General features: G+C 36.2%; 2 protein-coding genes across 3 annotated transcripts in view; both read left to right on the forward strand.

The window, feature by feature from the left end:
- Positions 1-13997, forward strand: part of SLIT3 (slit guidance ligand 3) — a 536826-nt gene that overhangs the window by 254609 nt on the left and 268220 nt on the right. The window lies entirely within an intron of this gene.
- PANK3 (pantothenate kinase 3) overlaps positions 8826-13997 on the forward strand; it is a 307492-nt gene continuing 302320 nt past the window's right edge. Inside the window, exon 1 of the mRNA XM_049829418.1 lies at positions 8826-8830. The gene's annotated coding sequence lies outside the window, so the exon portion shown is untranslated. The remainder of the gene's footprint in view (positions 8831-13997) is intronic.

The following is a 13997-nucleotide window of genomic DNA, read 5'->3' on the forward strand; positions in this document are numbered from 1 at the left end:
GGAACAAGGAGTTCCTGAAAAAACTGAAATATAAACAAAGAAGTATACAACAGGTAGAAGCAGGAAAAGGTGACCAGAGAGGAATACATAGATATTGTCCGAGCCTGTGGAATGGGACTGAGAGCCATGTGTGTGGGATGGGACTAAGAGAGCCATCCCTGTGGCTCTCTTAGTTATTGTTATTGTTCCTCTGTGGTGGGATGCGAGGCTGGTTAGAGCCCAGAGAACTTTAGAAGCAAATGAAATCAACTACTTCATTCTATGGCTTCCTCAGCCCCATTACGTTGTTTAGTTTCTTATAATGAGAAGTCCCAATGTCTTAAGTTAAAAATTATATTGGCAATGATTGGGCTGGCTCATACATGACACAAGCACAGGAGGAAAAAAAAAGGCATATTGTAGGCCGCAGACATTCGATCTATGATAATGGTCATTGAGAATAAAATACTGCACTCCTTATCGGTCATCATAGTTGGATTCAACCCGAGACAATTTTTAATTCTCTTGATTTTCTTCCCTATTCCCATTAATTTATTATTAACATGGCAGTGAGGTTTTGTATGTGTGTAGGGTATGGGTGTGGTGGTGGTGTTCTTGTTGGTTTTTCATATAATGAAGTATTTCTAATTAATGTATCCCAGAACATGAAATTTCACTTATTTAATTTCAGTTTATTAAAAATGCGTATATGTACAGCTGCATGTACTTCAAAGAATATTGACTAGATAACACTTCAGTATAATCTTCCTTGAAAGGATACAAGGACCTAACTTAAGCATGAGAATGTAAGCTGCTTTTAAATTATGGAGAACAAATGAAGTTAGGAGTTTCATTTTTGAGTGACTTTTATTCATTGTTTGTTTCTCCTGCCTGTACTTGGATAATATTTGTCTAGAGAAAATGCCTTCAGCAAAAATTTGTTTAGCCTAAAATACTAGGTAAATGCATAGTCGTAACAAGTTCACCTAAAACATCCATTATTCTTGCCCTCTTTTCCATCCTTGCTATTCAATGATCATTTAGAATGAAATGATAGTTTTTGATAAATCACTAGAAGAGCCAAACAATTGGCATTGTCAGCAAATGAAAACCATAAAGATAGTAGGCATTCAGACTTTAGAAAGTACATTGTTTTCTTAATAGAATAGGTTGCAAATAAAAACAATAAAAGTTGACCGCTAAGATTTCATTGAGCTGTGGCAATGTTGGCAAAAGGATGGAGGTTTTAGAGGTCATTTTGGATAAATCTTATTTTTAAATGTAAAGTCACCTGAAAATCATCCATTTCCTTGAGAAAAGAAAGTTTGCTTTTTGAAATGAGGCTTGCCAACCTTTGTCATTATACCAAGCTGAAAAAGCAATTGCAAAACCCCTACAGACTCGTATTTTTTCCCTTTCAAAACAAAAAAAGGGAGAGAAAAGAAAAGCTACCACCACCCAAGCAGCAAACTTTACCCATTCTCTGTTCTCCAGCAGTTACCAGCAAAAAGATCTTTTCCTGAGACATGGGGATCATTTTTTCTTTCTTTTGGAGGCTTTGTAGCATTCCTGATGTGATGTGCTTCTGCTTAAAGCAGACTGTTGGTGTGCAGAGGAGCTGGATGAAGCTGCCTAAGCCTGAGCTGTCCGTAGGGCAACAAAGCTCAGGACCTTAAAGAACACGATCTTTAAACTAGGCCTGGAGCATATGGAGGTTTCTAGTGTTATGGCTGCAGCGTGGGAGACAGCCTTGCCCTTAGAAAATGCGTTGGTTGATTTCTAAGCACTGTGAAAGAAAGGGTGAGAAGACAGAAAGAAATGTGAATGCTGACCTTTTCCACCAAATGTGGCAGGTCAGTCTGCTATAAGGACCTTTATTTTTTTTAATTTGGTTCACTTTTTTTAGCCTTCTCTCAAGGAAGGAGCTGAACCTTTTCTAATTCAGATCTGCCCTAAGTATCTAAGGTAATCTTTTCTGCTCATAACGAGTAGCTCATGAATACATGACTCTGGTAACCACTCGATGTATCTGTCTAGTATTTTGTAGCCTCTTTATTGCATGTTTAAAAAAATGACACATTGAATTTTAAGGTACCCTGATATATACTGCTCTAATGTAAGCTAAGTAGTACTGGGCTTGCACTTCTGGCTCTGGTTTAAGTGCTAAAAGTTCCCATTTGAAGTGGAAAATAAGAAATGCTATCCAGATTTTAGATGTGCTGTGCTACTGTTGCGATGGCAAGACAGAATGAACTTCACTTTGGCACAGGTAGGCAACAGTTTTACCTCTGTTATACATGGAGAAACTCTTTGACATATACTAACTGTGACCAGACCCACCAGAAAGGTGGAGCATACTGGGTAATCATCTTATTTACATTAGTAAGCATTAAGTTGACCCCTTATCTGATAGGTGTTGAATGAATGCATCCTTGGCTCATTTAATCTATTAAGTATTTAGTGTTACTATTACACATTTAAAATATTTTCCTTATTTTAGACAATCTTTGTAATATGTTTTCTATTTCAGCCTACAGAACGCTAGTTAAGTGAAAGAATAAGAGAGCATTATATGCTAACAACCTGTATATTACTGCAACTTCCTTTTCTGTAGAATAGCACACTTAGATTTGAAGAAACATCTTTATTATTTAAAATATAAATATATTCACAAGATACGTATTCTCTAGTTATTCTCCCTTGGCAAGTATTTTTTTAATAATAATTTGGCATTTAAGTAAAATATACCTCTTCATCTTATAAAACATAAAGTAATAACTAATTAAAAGCAGTAGTTCTGTTTTATTTGAAGAACAGTTATTTCTTTTGGAATGTGTTGTAAGCCTAGTTTTAAAGTAAATTAACCATGTGCTCTCTTTATAAAATGCAAGTGTTCCATTCTGAGGTCTTAATTTCAAGTTTACTGCTGCAAAGTTGAGTGGTATGAGTGGTGGTGCACTGGGAAGCCAGGGAGGCCAGTGAGACCTGGGGAGGCAGCTTGCAAATGGAGTATCATGTTCTTTTGAAGATATATGGTGGATTAGTATTTTTTCTAATATATTGCTGATGCTTGCAATTGCAAGTTAGAGTACTGTGAAGCATCAAAGGACTGGAAGAACTTCTCCAGAAAATATTTTCTGACACTTCTGCACCAAGGATAGTATTTTTTTGTGTTACAGCAAAACCAGGTTTCCTGCAATTTATCATTTGCAGAGAACGCTACATTAGAGATGCTGGCATAAAATATTATAGCATCTAAGTAGTTGACTTTCATGTTACAGTCATGTCTGCTATTTGAATTGTCAAAAAAACCCTGTAACAACTGCTATTTATTAAAAAACAAAAAATCCTGAGTAGCTTCTTTTGTAATGAGAAAATCTGCTCATTAGGGCATTCCAGCTTTTATTCTGTAGTTTCTGTGGTTTGGAGTCAGCTATCCAAATCTTCAGTCTCATTAACACCGAGGAAAAAACAATCTTCCTCTCAAATGATTAGGTATAATCAGTCAAACATTTAAATAGTCTAATATGACTTTCATGTTAAGGATGACTGATGGCTTGGTTCTGCATAAGGTCTTTTGATTAGATGTTTTTCTTTGAATACATGTATCTCTCTGTGCATCCTTTTCCAAGAAGAACACAACATATTTTATAACAAACTTGTATACTTGGCTTAGAGCAAATACTGTGAAGAAAAATTGAACTTATTCTCTCATAACCAATCAAATCTCCCCCATTATTCATCAATGTACAACAGTTCAGTAATTATCAGGGGGTTTCAGCTTTGCTTCATAGTATTGCTTAAGCTGAAACTAGTGCCACTTTTCATTTTTAGTAGATAGAAAACTTGGGAAATATTTTTTTTTTTCCTTTTGTTTAAGAGTTACATATAATGTGTCAATTTGTCATATTCTGTTTCTTGGGTTCCGACATTCCCTGGGAAAGCTAAAAATTAAAGTAGGTTTTGATAATCATGTAAATACTACTATCTCCTAAGAGCGATATATTGAGATGTCACATGTCAGCCTTTTTACATGAAATGAAGTTTAGTCTTAAATGAAATCAAGAGTAAAACTCGTAACACTTTTTATTTAAGTTAAAAATATTACCCTTCTGTCTGCAGTTTCAGAAATGACTGTGAGAACGGAATTTAGGCATAAATGAAAGGAGATATTTTGAGAATGTACCATGAGCTAACAAACCAATTCAATGTCATCAGTGTAGACAAATTAAAAAATAATGCAATTCTGAATATTGAGAAAGAACACATTCATCATGGTCTGAGTTTTGGAAGCAGTATTTAAAATAGTGTATTAGGGCTTAAAGTCAACCATTAAAGAAAAGAATTAACTTTTTTCCTTTATAAAGCATGAATTGCATTATACACAAAGTGAGAGTGTTTTCATTTTTTTTTCATTCACTAGTCCAAAGCCTCCGGCAACAGCATAGCACATAAACTGTTACTGCTATTGACAAATGTAATGACACTTTGCTCATCTGTCAAATTTTGCGTTTAAGTAGGCAAGTAGAATATCACGATGCTGCTCTTCATTTGCAGAGAAAGCAGACCCACTCTGAAAGTAAGCAAGAGTGTAAGACACCAATTCTAACACACTGGTGTCTCATTTCTGCTTAGGTGTAAAACAGTTGCAACTGTAGACACATTCACACATATATTGTAATGAAGAGACTCTGCTTATGGAGGGGTCGTAGCAGATAAATCAAGTGGAAAAGTTTTTACTTTTTTGTATTATGATATCTATTTAGGGCATCAGCTGGCTAGAATGGGTTATTTTTTCCTGAAATGTACTTTATTAGATAACTTTAAAAATGTATGACAAATTAGTGTTTGGTATTTCTATAGCCTCACCTGTTGACTACCGCAGTAAAGGGAGAAAAAGCTGCACTGAAATGATTAGCTGTGATGTTCAGAATATAACTGAACACTCTAAATGGAATAGTGTCATTTCAACAGAAAACAATTGTTTGTGGTTCAACTATGTGAAGAAAGCAGTGGGTACCCTACTCAAATAAGAAATTATTTTCTATTTTATTTAAATAGTGGTACTTTGGTATATGAGAAACATTGCTATAAAGACCTGAAATTCTGCTTGTGTTAACCAACTAAAAATCAGTTCAGATCTTAAATATTTGTAAGAATAGTGGAGAGAGGCAGGATGAAGCTTTTACAAATTATTCTTGTCTTCTTTCCTGACATTTCAGCCATCATTCTTTAGATATTTTATTTTTTTAACCTAACAAACTGATTTATATCAAGGAGTTTATCCTTCACTGTCACAGAAGATGCTGCCATGGAATTCAGCTAAAGAAATCGATTTAATGTTTTGACAATGGAGAAAAATTAGATTGGCATTACAGAGAAACATTTAATAAGGATAAGAAATAAAGTCAAAGCATTGATGTGTCTCTTGCTGTTTTTCAAGTGTATCATTTAAAATACTCTTGGTAACTTTGGAGTGGGGAAAGTCTGGGAAAGCCAACCTGAAGTAAGATGTTGGTTGGCTTGAAAAAGCACATAGCTGCTACATTTCTTGGTTCTGAATGACTATTGACAAGTCATACTTGGCTTTTAATTACAGTTTAGTAATGGTTTTTACAAAACCCAGTACTGATCATAGACAGACTATAAAATACTTTCTTGAAGTATTTACCAGCAAAATCTCCCATCTTGAGTGTAAAATATAGAAACCTGAAATTTAAATTATGCAAAGGCTTGAGCTAGACATTATTTTTCTAATGAAATTCAGTAAATCATTCAGGTGAATGGGAAGATGAAGGAATAATAAATGCTCTTATTTTATTTAAGGTGTTTGTATATGAAGCTCCCCTGGGACAATTTTTGTTATCTTCAGTTTTTCCTTTATTTGTTACTGGGTAATGATAGAAAGAATCACATGTGAATAGAACTTTTTCCTTAGTCTGTTTTTGGCACAGGAAAAGGTGCTTTGTGTTGTCTGGTCATCTGCAGTCCTGCCTGGGGGGGTTCTGCTAGCAATTGCAGGGAAGGCACTCTGTTACACTTCTCGCTTGAGAATACATACACAGTTTTACATGCGAGTCAGGTATGTCTCACCTATAAAGGCACGCATTCCTTGTCACATACTAAGGAACTGAGTCACTGAAACAGATGATGACTTTGTCAAGGTTGCAAAAATCCATTTAGTTAGGATGGAGCTGGGAATTATGCCAGGAAATGCAGCATCCAATGCTTTTCTTTAATCCCTAGATGAGAGTTGTCCATCCTTCTGACTGCAAGAGACGTCTGGTTTGATTCTGTCTTTTTCTACAGCTGTGTTGTATATTTTTGTACTTCTGAGCTGGCAACATGCAAAATTGGGATTCATCATTCTAGAGTTTCCAATACAGCAAGTGTTTCTGATCAATGTTACTTAGAGTTGCCCTTCACTGGGAAGCTAGTGAGGCCAGTGAGACCTGGGGTGGCAGCTTGCAAACTAAATATAACTTTCTTTTAGGAGATATGTTTTAGTAGTAGTGGGTTAGTATTTTATTTTTTTAATTTGTTTTATTGATGCTTGCAATATCAAGTTAGAGCACTGTAAAGCATCAAAGGATGGACAGTTCTGCACAACTTCTTCAGTGTGGTCTAGATTTTGGAAAGTTGTGTTTGGCCAGAGATGGTGCCTACAAAATTGAAACAAGTCCAGGATGGGAGTAGAAGTCCCCACTGCTGCTGGGGTAAGATCCGTACACTTCAAGGCATTATGCTACCATAGTCTGATACAGAAGTCTTTATAGTAACTGCATGTCTGGATAGAAAAGTTTTGCTTCCTTTTTACTGGGAGTAAAGGCATAATAGTGAGCCTCAAAGGGGAAAAAGGCCTATAATCATTTAGGTTGAAGTGCTTCTTAATTCAAATTGTGTGCTACTTAGACAGAGAATTTGATAAGAAGGATTAGAACTGGAAAAGAAAGACATTTTTAAAAGCAAAGCTATTACAGGGTTCATTACTTTATTTATATGTTCTCCAAAATCACATGAATGAAGGAAAAAAATGAGAGAAAAAAACACTGGCTTCAGTTCAGAATGTCAATTACTACTTTTTTAATCCTCTTTTCACAATTTATTTGACATCTTGAACAGTAGCCAAAAAAGCTATTATAACTATAAAACATATTCATTGGTATAAATCTCATTAAGTTGAGCAATTTAATTAAGGTATTGACATGCTTAATTGATACGTGCAAGGAGAGACCATTTTCATATCTAATTTCCATACGCTTTCTGCTTTTAAAAAAAACTAGCTCCGTAAAAATGTTATAGATTCAGCTAAGCCCTGTCATCCCAAAGGAGCACTTGCTACCATTTACCTTGATTTAGAGCCAACTACTCTTCTAAGTGGAGCTCCATTAAATGGATCTGATGTATGCCTGACTCAAACATGCGTCAGCTTCTCTTATGATCAATAGTGGAATATTTATATTAATAAAGCACCAAGTTAATTAAATAAAATAGTCTTCTGGGTAAACTTAAGATACTAGGGGATGGGCAGAGAATCAATATATTCTGCCATTTGAACATTAACTATGTGCTCTGAAATTTTATGTTATCTTAGCAAAGATGCTTGCAGTGTGGAAGTCTCAGATGCACAGAAACTCCCAGTGCAGAAAGCTCCTAAGCATCCTGTGCAGGATTTGCTTATTGAGTTAGAGAAAAACAAGCAAAGAAATGGGGATCTGTTTGCCTTCTCTGACTTCATTCCTACAAACACATTGGAAAGCCTTTCTTTTGGATTAGGACTGGGCACAGTCGAGTAGGTATTTTCCCAGTTGCCTGAACTACTCCAGCCTTGCCCGAGAAGGAGCGTGCGTGAGAAACTTGCCGAGTAAGGGTTTATCAGTGATCGCGAAGGGTCATAGGTCATCTGTTTTGTTTTGGAAGAAAATACCCTAAAGAAATTTTTAAAATTACCTTCAAAAACAGTTGGCCACTTGTGAGCATGTCTAGTTCTAGTGTATTGTATATTCCAGCCAAAAGGACAACTGTTCTTCAGCCTCTTCCAGCAGCGTGGCCTGCAGCCGCCCCCACGGGCACAGGGGCGGGTGGCGGAGCACGCAGGGGCCGTGCTGCCATGGCTCTGCTGAAACCCTCTCACCCAGAGCTGGGAGAGAGATTTCTACATGAGTGGGGGACTTTTGACCGCTATGGAAACCTAGCCCTGTTAGAAATGTAATCATAAGTCCCAGGCACAGATTCACATCGTTATTTTGCTCTGGTAAGAAAACTCTGCTCTCCTTGTGGCATTGATGTTATTTCTATAACATGCAGATGGCCTTGGAAGGAAGCAACTTCCCTCAGGTACTGTTGCAATGCACTGATACCACTTCATCCTACCTTTTATCTACATTTTAAGACCTCGGTACTATAAAGTGAAAAATGTTTCTGTAAATAATACTGCAGCTTTAAAAGAATGCCTGACTTTGATAACCAAAGGAGATGCATGCAAGGTGTAAAGAAAATCTTAATTCAATATTAATAGATTATTCAGTCAGCTTAGAACTTGTTCTGTGTAAATATGCTACCATCTATTTAGTCAGGGGCACCATGGCATTGCTAAAAACACTGACACCTCTGGTCCAGAGGTGAGCGGTTGTGCGCCAGAGCCCTCAGTGAAGATGGAGAGCAGAGCGTTCCTGCTCACAGGCTTCGCTGGCCGGCACTGGGCTCCTTCCTTCTCCCCTCTCGCACTTCTCCGGGTTGGTTTAAAGGCAGTAAGTTAAAACTGAGGGAACTAGAGCATGCTCATTTGGGCCTTCTCGTTTTTAAAAACTCCAATGTGCTGGGCTGACCGGCAGTCATTGCTGAGCCCACAGTGAGTACTGAATGCCTCGTGACCATAACCTGGGGTCAGTATCTGAATGGAAGATTTCAATGGGACCGTTCTTTGCTGACTTCTCTGTGAGAGACGCTGTTGAACTGAACAAAACCATCCTGTAAACCCGCAGGGAGATAGTATGTAGACTGATGTTTAGAACTTATTAAAATAATCTGTACTAGTAGTTCTGGCCTATTGCAGGAAAATGGCACTGATATTTTCCTGTGATGTGTGATTTTGACCTGGTTAAAATATTTCTAATTACCAGGCACAGCGGAAAAGCTGAAGGAATAGTCTCCCCTGTCTTACAGTGAATTTTGTCTTCCAGTAGCTAATATCAGCATTTCAGCGTTTACTGAAAATTCTTGGGTTTGTTTCTATTCTTGTATTAATATAGAACCTTCTGAAGGAGACGTATACATTTGATGTGTTTAATACTTCCAAATATATATGGAGAAATATACTTTGATTCTTGTGCAATATTAGTAATCAAAGCACGTATGTTACATGTGAAAATTCAAAATATTTAAGGGATGTAAAACTATACTGCTGTATTATTGTCTTTGGTAAAGTGTTGGTAACACATCCCACCCCTACCATTTAGTATTTGTTTTGCCTTTCTTCTTTTATATCATACTTATGTTCTCTGATTTAGAAAGACTGAACAAAGAGTGCAAGCTAGAAACAACATTGGAACCATATGTGTTATAGTTGTAGATAATCTATATCATAATCATATAAATTTAACAGGGTGGGATAGGTTTAGTTAGAAAACCACTTTCTTGGTTAGACATAATTCCGCAGTATTTAGAGCTGACTTTCCAGAAATTAACCGTTCAAAGAAAGGGAGAGTGATTGCATCTGAATTGCAATGCAGAAATTGTGGTGGGTTTTTTGACTGACTCTTAGTTTCTGCCTCTTGATTGTTGGTTTTCTGTATGTACATTTGGGAGTAATGATGTAAATAAATAATGTCAGAATGTAAACTTTCCAAGTTTTATAATGAATTTAAATTTGGCTTTTTGATAAGATAGAACTATTTGTGTCGTATGATACATGACACCCCCTTAGCTAATTGTTGGGTTTTTTTCAGAAGCTTGCTAAAGTAGTTGAATAGAGGTGTCATAAATTGAAGAAACTTTCGGGGTTAGTGAAAGTCAAGTGTTATTGTCAGGCATAGTTTCTCCTGGAGACCCACATAGCTGTAGTGGACTTTGGAGAAAGTCATCATCATTCCCAGCAGTGATGAAATCAAATCACTCTGGAATTTGATATTCTTTGACTTGAGAGTGCTTCAACAATGAAGTAGCAATGTGTAGACTTCTTGTTGTTTCCCTTTGGAGTCTGTTGTGCAGGAGGCCCTCCTCCCTCTTCCCAGTCAGCTTTTTTACATTTAATTTAATTTTCTGAGCTGACATTGTCAATCTGAAATTCAGCAACATGCTTGACAGTGAGTCGGAGGAAAGCTGAGTTCATTTTTGGAAGTGGCTTTATGCAAATAAATCCTTGTGCAGATCGCTGAAGCAAGGCATTTGCTGATGAATCAGAGTAGTGCCTTTGTTTCCTTGTCGTCTTCAGGAATAAAGCTCAAAATGTGCCACAAGAATCTTTGAGAGTTACTGTAAATGATTCACACATGTCCACATCTTCCTATGAGTATTTTGGATGTTTGGGGATAAAAAATGAATAAAAAAATAAAGTTTTAGCTCATTGGTAGGTGATATACCAAAGCATTAAAATAACAAAGTACTCAATAGGCTGAGTGACATGACTGCAAGTTTAACTTCTTTTTTTGGAAGAATTTATCATTTTGCGTGCACGTTAGCTGAAAGATAATTTAGGTTTAGATCTATATTAAGTCAAGTTAGTACGTTTGTTCTACTAGTATACTTTATTTCCTGTATTTGAAACACCTATATTCTATTTCAATGCCTTTTTTCCTAAAGTGTAGCACTATTAAATTATAAAGTTTCTGTGCATGGAGTGGGATGCTTGAAGGTGCTTTGCCTACCGGGAAAGTCATTGAAAAAAAGAAATTATTTGGTTATGCTGAAGTGAATCTTTTATTGTCTGTGTGGATAAGGTAGCAGAATGAGGTTTGTAGGTATCATTCAGCTGTAATGGTCAATGTGGACCTCTCTGAAATAATTGAATAGTTTGTGGGTTTGTGGAGCCTACTGTAAAAAGGAGAAGCCAGTATTACTTAAACAGTTGCATCTTGCATGAATATCCCCAATGGAGTTAACCACTTTGTGGTATTACATCTTGGTCTAATAAATCTAGATGTCATATCCACATAGAAAAATGAATTAAGGCTACAAACCAGTCTGAAGTGTATCTTCTTACATCTGCAGTGTTTCACAGGGGCTTTCAGGGACTAAATGATTCATAGCAGGAAAGATATATAAAGGTGAAATTGTGGAAGAAAAATAGAAGCTAAAATATTATGAAAGAAGGAAGGGACAAGATGCATAAAACTCTTTTGTCCTTTTTCTAGGGCTTCAGTACCTGTTAATGGAGTACAGAGTGCTGAATATCACTGCAAAAGATATTACTGGTCCAGTGTTATGATTTATTTTTAAAACTTCTATTACAGCTAAAGCAATAGTGTGCCCCTCTTACACTGGTACACTTTACCACAGAATAATAGCCTCTTGATAACCAGGGCTTAGCTATAAACAGAATGTTGTTTTTCTCACTGCAGTGCATTCAAATAATTTGCAATTCATTTCTACCTCGCTAGTATAAATGGAATGTCACTGTAGTTGTTTTTACTATCCATGGATTATGTATAATTTTTATTACTTTTATATAGCCACAGAAATGCCTACGGTGATCATGCAAACAAATTAAATAATTGGCCATTTTCAGGAGAACTTCATAAAAAATAAAACCTAGATCTTTACACATGCAATTGCTACTTATTCATATGAAAATAGTCTATTTTCATAGCTGAAGTGCAGGACCACAGCCTGAATTAAATAAATACTATTATGACCACTGTTTTCATTCTACTATGTCATGGTTAGGTGTACCAGAATATAACTGGTCGGGAAGGTATTTTTCCAAATATATCAGTAAAGTGCAAAAAATTCTTTACTCTAAAAATCCTCATCATTAACAAAGGTAGAATTAGGTCAAGAAAGATTGTTAAAGAATGAGTCTTCCTCCAGATGTTGATCAGTTACCCACTGATGATGCTGATTTATTACCTCATGTTTCATACTTTATGATTTCACGTTTATCTCCTAAAATGAAAACTCACCATATTTTTAAAAAATATAACCAATAAACTGCAATATCTTTTTGCTTAGTGATCAGGCTGGGCTTAAACAGGGACTCATTTTTGGTCTGTGGAGATCAGAGGAGGGTAATATTGCCTACCGATTTTTGGAATTTGCAAATGCACAGGATTTCTTTCCAATACAGCTCAACAGACAAAAGTATAAAATGGAAAACAGGTCAACAGCATAAAACTTGGGGGGTTTAAAATTTGCTTAAAATAAAGGAGCCTCCATATAGCTGAATTTCCACTTTAGAAAGTATTAACCTCAATAAGCAGCAAGGGGGCTTTTTGAATTCACATTATTTTAACAGCAAGCAAATATTTACAAAAACAGAAAATCACGGTGAGAATAATTTCTTGTTACTGCTTTGATCTTTCCTCTTTGAGGTTTATTTTGTTCCTACTAAAACATTTTAGTGCCTCAGTGTTGTAATCTCACTAGGTTGGAGAACAGCATAATAGAAATGCATTGGTAGGCTTTGATATTGGTAGGAACAGCATCACATTGGGATCACTTTGTTTTGTCACTGATCCCGTTGCAAATGTATAGTAGTACTGGATAATTCTACAGTAAGAGATTTTTCTATCAAAATGAATCTCTCTTAAATACATTGTCAGAATTGTGCATGCTGTTTCTCTGTTGGCAGGCCAATCTCACCACATGTGGTAAGACTTGGTGTATAAATTGCATAAAGTGGAATACCTAAGATACATGACTTTCAAGGGGCTTTTTTTGGTCTCTTCCCGCACCCTGCTAGAGAACCTCGCTCTAGTCATATACTGCCTCTCATTGTGGCTCATTGTCCCTTAATAAAAAGGAAGGATTAATTATATGGATACCATTTTGTAAAGCACGAAAACTCTACATTAAATAGTACTAATAAAGAAGCCTTATTGTCATCTATTAGTCAGAAGCTTTATCTTATTTCTAGAGGGGTGCCTTTCTTCAAGTGTTGCCATTGTCAGTTACTTTCCAATTCCTGGTTCTGGACATATCCAAAGTTGCGTATAAAGACAGTCAGATAAAATTTAATTTTTGTGTGTATGTTCCAAAAGACAAAACAGATGCTGCTTTCTGAAATGAAAACTCTGATCTGTCTCAAGATGGGTGGTTTTAAAATAAAATGCTGTCTGATCACTATTTGCTCAGCACTTTGGAAATGGCAGGAGGAGGGAGGAAGATTTGTGTAAGTCATAAAGACAAATGTTGCCTTTAATTGGGCATTGACACATAGATTATTTTTACAGTTCATTTAAAATAATAGAAAAAAATATTTACTAATCTTGTAAGAGATATTCTGATGGATTTTTTTTTCTCTTTTTGTGTTGTGTGCATTGACTGCCAAATGTTGTAGCGCTGTGTCTAATATAGTGAAACAGAGTAGGATTTTTTTTGTTGTTTGAAGCGATTAAGAAATTTTAAAAAATCTCTTATGAAGCATGCACAAATGTGTATCCTCTGTTCTTTTAAACATTTGGAAAGACTTCACCATATGCTGAGCGATCCTGATAGTTGTGTCAGGACAGAAGTCATGACTCTGTAAAAGTCCATGCAGGTCGGATCCCTTGAATGGCCTTTATTAACAGCTGATTTTTAATTTGGCCTTGGAGAAGGTGGAAGATGATGCTAAAATAATTATCTACTGCTGAGATCTTTTTTCCTCCTTGATTACTTAGAGAACACCCTTCCCCAGTCTTTAAGCTCAGCCTCTCTTCAGCGTCCTGTTCTTCAGAATGAAGGTATGTGTATGTGATGGGTTAATTAGACTACATGAAGCTTTGAGTGAATGTTGAAGTACAGAAGTATAGAGTTAGCATCTATCACCTCACAGTAAAACCGGATCAACAAAGAAATCGTGGTGTTTATCTTTTGGGAGC

The sequence above is a fragment of the Accipiter gentilis genome, chromosome 26 (assembly GCF_929443795.1).
Source record: "Accipiter gentilis chromosome 26, bAccGen1.1, whole genome shotgun sequence".
NCBI lineage: Eukaryota > Metazoa > Chordata > Aves > Accipitriformes > Accipitridae > Astur > Astur gentilis.